This window comes from Bubalus bubalis, chromosome 15 (genome assembly GCF_019923935.1).
Source record: "Bubalus bubalis isolate 160015118507 breed Murrah chromosome 15, NDDB_SH_1, whole genome shotgun sequence".
Taxonomy (NCBI): Eukaryota; Metazoa; Chordata; class Mammalia; order Artiodactyla; family Bovidae; genus Bubalus; species Bubalus bubalis.
The window spans coordinates 51,866,839-51,876,170 of record NC_059171.1 but is presented as its reverse complement, the minus strand read 5'-3'; the positions used below and the strand labels follow the sequence as shown (position 1 = coordinate 51,876,170).

The 9,332-nt window shown below is 40.2% G+C and overlaps 1 pseudogene; it reads right to left on the bottom strand.

The window, feature by feature from the left end:
- Positions 1 to 262: 262 nt before the first annotated feature.
- Positions 263 to 643, bottom strand: LOC102401752 (annotated as a pseudogene).
- Positions 644 to 9,332: the final 8,689 nt, after the last annotated feature.

Sequence of the window (9,332 nt, the reverse complement as noted above, 5' to 3'; positions counted from 1 at the left end):
CCTGGTAGATTTGAGGAAATCTTCCAACTATTCCTTTGAACCAACTATTCTTCCCACAGTTTTGTTTTTTCTTTGTCTTCTTAAAAGTTTGCTCCGTTTTCCTGTTGAATCAAGTATCAATACTATCTCCTGATTACAGTTAGAGTTTATGGCTGATAAACGTTAGCACGGTTAGCATCACCTTATCAACAACCAGATAATAAATCAGACTAGGTCTCAGTGGCTATGTCCACATCAAGATTGTTAGGGTGATCAGGAACTCTTATTTGTTTGCTTTAGCTTTTAGTTCTTGGTTATATCTTCAAATATGAGAGAGCTCAGAGGCTCCTGCTGTCCCAGCAAAGGAATTAACAGCAAGAAGACTCCAGTTTTTTGGAATAATTACAAGTGAGTATCTTGACCAAATAAACCCTGTAGCCAGAACAGCAGCTTCAGCTGTGCTGAGTTTTTCTGCAGGTCTGGCCATGCCAGCTGGTTCAGTGCACACCAATCCTCATTTCGTAATTGGAGCCCAGAAACAAATACTGTGGGACGGGCTGGGTGGTTGTACAATGGCCTCAAGTTCTCAGGCAGGAGGAACTCCCACTTCATCAAAGACCTGGTTGTAGGTGGCCTGCAGGCCCTGGATGCCAGCGGCTGACATTTCTATGGATGAGTGATCATGGGCAGCCTTGTGGGAGAGTGGCCACATGCTTGTTCCTAGCTGGCGGTGAAGGGTAGCTGGTCATTTCCCCCCGCCTCAATGCTTCATCGGAGAAGTCAATGGCACCCTACTCCAGTACTCTTGCCTAGAAAATCCCATGGACAGAGGAGCCTGGTAGGCTGCAGTCCATGGGGTCATGAAGAGTTGGACAACTGAGCGACTTCCCTTTCACTTTTCACTTTCATGCACTGGAGAAGGAAATGGCAACCCATTCCAGTGTTCTTGCCTGGAGAATCCCAGGGACAGGGGAGCCTGGTGGGCTGCTGTCGATGGGGTTGCACAGAATCAGACACGACTGAAGCGACTTAGCAACAGCAGCAGCAATGCTTCATGCGCTACTCTCTTAGGGGAGAGTAGGGTGCCCTTCCCACAGCTCAGTCTGCCCCTTGCCAACCACCCTTTGGTTTGTGCTCAGAGTTCTTAGTTTTATCATGCTTTCTTTGATAGAGTAAAGCAACAGATTCTCATTTTTGCTTATGCTCATTTGAATTACATTTCTGTCAAACGTAGTCAGAAAAACGTGCAGGCACTAAGCTATGTACCAGTGACTTAAAGAGAAATATACTAAGGTCTTTATCTCCAAGAACCCATGTTCTAGTGAAACAGCATGTTTTAGGCCAATGATTACTTTTGTGGTCTTCGCTGGTGGCTCAGATGGCAAAGAATCTGCCTACAACACAGGAGACCCGGGTTTGATTGCTGAGTTGTGAAGATCCCCTGGAGAAGGGAATGGCTACCCACTCCAGTATTCTTGCCTGGAGAATTCCATAGACAGAGGAGCCTGGAAAGCTACACATTATATCTCATTTATTATTTTAGCAACTCTGTGAAATAGATACTATCATTGTGTAGACGCCTGTTTTTCACAATAGATATATGGAGAGATCGTGGGAATCCCAAAGTTGAAAATATAGCAGAGAAGTAGACCCTGCATTATGTATCTTAAATTAACAAATGGAAGATTGAATTTTATGGTATACTCATTCATGTTATAGTATTGCAAGATGCAATCAAATTAAACACCCTTCTAATTTATTTATTCAAAACTTTTATTAAGAGCTACATTTTTTTTATTGAATATTTTTCTCTAAGAAAATAAATTTTAACCAAACCATGAAAATAACTGACATAACATTAAGGAGAAAACTAGGCTCTATTGAGTTGTATGCAGATGTTGATAAGTTGACTAGGTATAGCAGCCTCTGGATAAACATAATTTAAATGGATACCTCAGCTAAATGGCACATTATTTTATGTCACGAACCTTCAGGATGATTCTAATATAAATGTAGCCATGAATCTTAAATTATGGAGTATTCATATCCTACTGTATTTATAAATGAGGAAACAGACAATCAGAGAAAGAAAGTGACACCAAGATAATAATACATCAGTTTAGGAGGCTAGACTTGGGCTTCAATCATATTGGTCTGTCTTCTGGTTCAGAATTCCCTGACCTGTTACATTGAGGAGAAGAAAGACTCAGCTCTAAGGTGGGTTAAAGATGGTCACAAAGATGTTGGCACTTCTCCCACTGCAAGTGTCTCTTCCACTTGAACCTAGGTGGCCTCTGTGACTGCTTTAAAGGACAGAACATGGTGAAGACGGCACTCCGACCATCTTGGGGCCCAGGCCTTAGGAAACTGATGGCTCCTGCTTTCTGTCCTTTGGAACACTCATTCATAGAAGCCATCCTCCAGGAAGAAGTATGGCCACCCTGAGAGCACCATGTTGTGAGAAGTCGAAGCCCTGTGAAGAGGACCTGGAGAATGAGACACCACATGGTGCGTGACCAAGAAGTGCTGAAACGCTAAACATGTGAGCGAGATAACGTGAGCCGGCTTGTGAGTGGACACTCAACCTTAGTGACCCCAGCTGACAGCAAATGGATCAGAAACACAAGTTGCCCAGTTGAGGTCATCCAAATTCTGAACTGTCAAATTCTGAGTACATAAAATAGCTGTTTGGGATACATAATTTTGTGGTAGTTTGTAATGCAGTAATCGAAAACGGGAACGGATTTAGTTGCTCTCATTGTAAAAATGGAAAATATGTGGCATTGATTTTGAAACTGGACAGTGGGCTGAGACTGAAAAACAGTGTTAATGGAGAAAGACAGGAGGTTAGTATTGAGGTTTGGCAAGAGGGCAACCTCTATTTTGTACTCATAGTGAAGTGAGGTGGCTCAGTCAGGTCCGACTCTTTGTGACCCCGTGGACTGTAGACCACCAGGCTCCTCCATCCATGGAATTTTCCAGGCAAGAGTACTGGAGTGGGTTGCTATTTCCTTCTCCAGAGGATCTTCCGCACCCAGGGATTGAACCCAGGTCTCCCACATTGTAAGCAGATACTTTTACCATCTGAGCCATGAGGGTAGGTTTAGTGAAATTGTCACCTAACATGTTTTGGAAAATATAAAATGTGCCTAATACACTAGTGGATCTCAACAAGTAGATTTCCAGGCAGACTGCCAAATAATTCTTATATCTGCATACAATAAAGTAGAGATAGGGAGAAATTAGCTAAATAGATCATTCAATTTTTAGCAGAATTTAGAGGAAATAGATAGAACCCAAGATTTTCTGGCTTCAAAAACAGATCTAGAACACAGATCTAGCTAAGAAAATACTTTTAAAGCAAGAAATAGCCTCCAGGTAAAAATTTTTAAAAGGGCAGTAAAACAAAGTAAAAGTAAAACAAAGACTCAGGGTAAAGATGAAGTCGAAGCTGCAAGCATAAGTCTCTTTGATAAGATCTCAGAAACATTTTAAGTTGATAGGCCCTATCAGACAAAAGCTTGAAGAGTGTGCCTTATCACCCTTCTCTATTAAACAATAGAGATTCTGGTAATCTTTAGGCTATTGTAACATCCTTAAGCAGATTTCCAAAAAGCCAAAGGCAGAGAAGAGCCCTGCTCAAAAGGATTTCTGGCCATGACTCTGATCTAAGAGAATGGATTATAGTTTGATATACAGGAATCCCACAATGTTTTTAAAGGAATTAAGCATCTTGGAATGAAAGGGTCAGCTGCTGCTGCTAAGTTGCTTCAATCATGTCCGACTCTGCGTGACCCCATAGATGGCCTCCTACCAGGCTCCTCTGTCCCTGGGATTCTCCAGGCAAGAACACTGGAGTGGGTTGCCATTTCCTTCTCCAATGCATGAAAGTAAAAAGTGAAAGTGAAGTCGCTCAGTCATGCCTGACTCTTCACAACCCCATGGACTGCAGCCTACCAGGCTCCTCCATCCATGGGATTTTCCAGGCAAGAGTACTGGAGTGGGTTGCCATTGCCTTCTCCGTGAAAGGGTCAGAGACAACATCAAATTAAAAGAGGGCTTTGGACTCCTAAACTAACAGAGGAAGGATTCAGGCTGAGAAACTTACTCAGCAGAAAACATAGGCTATTTTTTTATGGAAAATGAAGAATGACTTAGAAGGCAGTACCAAGAACCCAAAGGTCAAAAGCCAAGAACCACAGAGAATCATACCACAGCTGCAGGTACAGAGCTTTATCAAGACACTGGCAACATGTGTCTACTTGGATGTCATATCATTATGGAATAGTGACTTCTCTGTGCCCCTTGTCTTCCCCATTTTTGAAAGGGCATGTCTACACATGACTGTCCCAGCATTGTGTGTGTGTACACAGGTAACTCACTTTTTTATTCGGAGGAGGACTTCAGATTGAGAAGACATATACCTGAGGAACCAAATCTAAGGAAACTTATCTGCACCTGGACCTGAGATTTACAGTTTAAGCCTAAACCTGATGACATAATGGGGTGAGACTTCCGGTGACTGTGGAAGTGGGTTAGTGCAATATGGGAAGAATATAATATTTGTGACTACAGAGCAAACTACGGCCACAAATTCTTTGACACTCCTCTGTTTGATAAGTGGGAAGTCTGGGTCTCTCCCCTTGAATCTGGTTAGATTCTGTGACTGTTCTAGTCAGTTGAATACGGCTAAAATGAAATTGCACCAGTTTCTGAGTTCAGGGTTTAGGAAACTGGCAACATAAAAAGGTGTTTTTTTTTTTTTTTGATTATAGTTGATTTACAATGTTGTGTTAGTTTCAGGTATATGAAATTGGCAGCTTTTACTGTCTTTCTTTGAAGTCAGCCACAACTTGAGAGGTATGACTATTCTCATACCACTGTGCTGTGAGAAGCCTAACCATGCTGGAGAGGCCCTGGTGGATAAGACATCATGTGTGGGAAGAGGGAGGCCATAGTGAACTACTGTGTCACATATGAGTGAAAGTCACCTTAGAAATAGATCATCCAGTTCTAGCAACCATAGATACCTCATGGATCAGAAATAAACCCTTCTAGAATTTATGATATATTATATAAACATGAAGAGGAACTAAAAAGCCTCTTGATGAAAGTGAAAGAGGAGAGTGAAAAAGTTGGCTTAAAGCTCAACATTCAGAAAACAAAGATCATGGCATCTGGTCCCATCACTTCATGGCAAATAGATAGGGAAACAATGGAAACAGTGGGAGACTTTATTTTTTTGGGCTCCAAAATCACTGCAGATGGTGATTGCAGCCATGAAATTAAAAGACGCTTACTCCTTGGAAGGAAAGTTATGACCAACCTAGATAGCATATTCAAAAGCAGAGACATTACTTTGCCAACAAAGGTCTGTCTAGTCAAGGCTATGGTTTTTCCAGTGGTCATGTATGGATGTGAGAGTTGGACTGTGAAGAAAGCCGAGTGCTGAAGAAGTGATGCTTTTGAACTGTGGTGTTGGAGAAGACCCCTGAGAGTCCGTTGGACTGCAAGGAGATACAACCAGTCCATTCTGAAGGAGATCAGTCCTGGATGTTTTTTGGAAGGAATGATGCTAAAGCTGAAACTCCAGTACTTTGGCCACCTCATGCAAAGAGTTGACTCATTGGAAAAGACTCTGATGCTGGGAGGGACTGGGGGCAGGAGGAGAAGGGGACGACAGAGGATAAGATGGCTGGATGGCATCACCGACTCTATGGACATGAATTTGAGTGAGTTAACCCCGGGAGTTGGTGATGGACAGGGAGACCTGGCGTGCTGCGATTCATGGGGTCGCAAAGAGTCGGACACAACTGAGTGACTAAACTGAACTGAACTAATATAAACATTATGAGCAAAATAAACTGGTTCTTTAAGTCACTAGGGCTTCCCTGGTGGCTCAGATGGTTAAGAACCCATCTTCGATGAAGGAGACCTGGGTTTGATCCCTGGATCGGGAAGATCCTCTGGAGAAGGGAATGGCTATCCACTTCAGTATTCTTGCCTGGGAAATCCCGTGGACAGAGGAGCCTGGTGGGCTACCATGGAGTTGCAGAGTCAGACATGACTGAGCAATTAACACTCTTTAAGTCACTAAGTTTAGGCCAGTTTATTACACAGTCATAGGTAACCAGAACAACTTCTATTTTTAATTTTACTATTTAACCAAAAGCACTCACTCTTCCCATTCATAGAAATTGTTATAATAGTTATACAAAATTTGAGTCTATCTGACATTATAATTTCTGTTGACAGAGGTGACATAAGTGATAATGTCTTAGTTCTGAGCCTGGGCCTCAAGAGGCTTATGTGCTCCTGCTCTTTTGGAAAGTTTAGAGCTTGAAGAATTGAGTCATCCCAACTAAACCACCCTCCACCTGGTTGACTGTATACTTATGAGCAAGCCCAGCTGAGATCATCTGAGTCCAGGCTGGACCAAAAGAACCCACCCAGTTGGACCTAGCCTAAATTGCCAGTGTAAAGAATCATGAACTAAAAAACAGTTGTTGCTTTAAGTTATAAGTTTTGAAGTGGTTTGTTACACAGCAATAGCTAACTGGTGTGTTAGCCTTCTATTTGATTTATTGTCAAGAACAAGGTGGAGAAGTATTGGTAGTTCTGTACAGTTTTACGTTATTTATTTTTGTTTCTTTATAAACTTGAGGATGAAACCAGTATACTAACTTTTAGTATTTCTCTGTGGCAGAATGCAATGAAACTGTAGAAACATTGTAACTTTCCTGCACAAAATTCAAAAGCTGAAACCATTTATAAGAAAAATCAGGCAAACTCAAATTGATGAATATTCTTCAAAACTGTCAAGGTCATTAAAAACAAGGAAACACCAAGAAATGATTATAGTTTGGAGACTAAAAGACATGAGGCCTCCCAGATGGTGCTGTGGTAAAGAACCCTCTTGCCAATGCAGGAGACATAAGAGATGCAGGTTTGACCCGTGGGTGAGGAAGAGCCCATGGAGGAGGGCGTGGCAACCCACTCCAGTATTCTTGCCTACAGAATCTCATGGACAGAGGGGCCTAGCAGGCTACAGTCCACAGGGTCACGAAGAGTCGGACACAACTGAAGTGACTTGGCATGCATGTACACAGAGACGTGACCAAAAAAAATGATTCTGAACTACATTCTTTTACTATAAATAGCAATTTTGGGACAAGGGACAAAATCTGCGAGGAGTCTTATGGCTTAGATGGTAGCACATCAGTGTTAATTTACTGATTTTGATCTTTTCTAGGGAAGCATTAAATGGAAAATTCGTTGTTTATAGGAATTATGTCCTAAGGTATTTGGAGGCATCATGTGAACAACTTACTCTCAATGGTTTAGTTTTTAAAAAGTTGAAAAAGAGAAGAAAAAATATTGTAGAAAAGAGAAATAATTGTAGGGCAGTTCTGGTCCTGCAAGATAATAAAGAACAGGGACCTCTCAGTTAAGTCAATAATTTGTTCTTGATAATCAGACTTACTGCCCCCAAAAAATGCTGACTGAGAGCCTATTTACCACTATTTTAATGGGAAAAAGTATATGGTTGGTATATCAACATAAAACACCCAACGAATTTCCCTAACATAAACCAAAACAAAGTAAAATACCTGTATATCAGATACCTTAGGTTAGTATATATGTTTAGAACATCACTTTCTCACCAAACAGTAGGGTTAGTAACAAACTTTTGCTTTGCAATGTAATGTCCGCAAATGTAACTCCCTTTGCTGTCACTCAGTGTGCTTTTCAAAATGGGTTACACATTATGGTATCAACATGACTCTGATAATCTACTAATTTTATTTCACTCAAGACTTATTCTAGTCATAATTTTGCTTAAAATTTCATATTGAGTTTTATGGGAAAACATCAAATTTTCCTATGTAACCAGTGGCAAAAAAAAATATCGTACCAAAAAGTATGCTCCATGAAGTTTGTGTAGTACAGTCCAAGAGGCATTCTGCTGAAAGAAAATGTTGTCTCTGGAGGCATACGGGTTGTGCCAGTACATTATTAAACTACAATAATTTCAGCTATGTCTTAAACCAATAGTTCAGTAAAACATAACAGTGCGTACATGCATGTCTTTAGTCATGCCCAACTCTTTTCGACCCTATGGACCACAGCCCTCCAGGTTCCTCTGTCCATAGGATTCTCCAGGCTTGCTGGAGTGGGTTGCCAGGCCCTCTTCCAGGGAATCTTCCCAACCCAGAGTGTCTTATATCTCCTGCATTGGCAGGCAGGTTCTTTACCACTAGCACCATCTGAGAAACCCAAAGCAGAAAAGATTGACTCTCAAATGTAAGAATTACTTCTATACCGTACAACATAATAAATATTCAGCAAATGAATAAGCATATTGGCTAACTATTGACAAAACAGTTTAGGTCAGTACATCATTGTGAACACTAATTCCACATAACTTAAAGAGTTAATCAGAAAATTTGAAAGAAAATGGAGTTGATTTGTCCCCTTTATGCATGGAGAAGAGATTCCTAAGTTTAAAAGCAACAGAAGTCAATAAGAGAAAATACACAGGTTTGGTTACAGTAAAAATCTTAAAATCTGGGTGTGTGAGTTTAAAAGTAAAACAAATATTTATAGCAAATAGCAGACCAAATATTAAATAGTAAGAGCTCTGACAAATCCATAAGAAAAACATTAAGACATTGATAGGTATGTGGGAAAGAGCACAAAAAGACTGTTTATAAGAGAATAAATACAAACAGTGAACCCAAATTATGGGGAAAAGAACTTTTCTGGGTACTGTTGTAGCCATCAATTAAATTAGAGAAGCCATTAAAAATATCACCAAATCCGATGGCAAGAAAGGTATGTGATAAACTAACTAGGTACTCTGCATATAATTAGTGTCTGTATAAAAAAACAGAACTCTTGTGGAAAGTAACTAGAAGGCTGATCCAAGAGTTATAAATATTAATAATTTGCGATCCTTTGTATTTTTGGAATTTGCTATTCTTTTTGCACAGAGATGATGATTATAAAGTTGTTTATAAAATCAGAAATGTTTGTGTTGGACTTGGGGGTGCAAATTAAACAGTTGGGTAAGCTATGAGGCCAACACTTTAAGTTTGAAGTTACTAAAATAATTCTAAAGGTGAACAAAAGTGTAGATACAATCTTTCCCAAAGAAGTGGAACACAAAATTGTATACTTTGTATAATCACCCAACTTTGTCACATAGGAACCAAGGCATGCAAATAAGTGGTGAAGTTATAACAAGGATATTAACAGTGGATGTAAGAAGTGATCAGATGATCAAAGATTTTTTTTTCCAAATTATAAAAAGAACACACATTGCTTTTCTACTGGAAAAAAAAAAAAAAAAA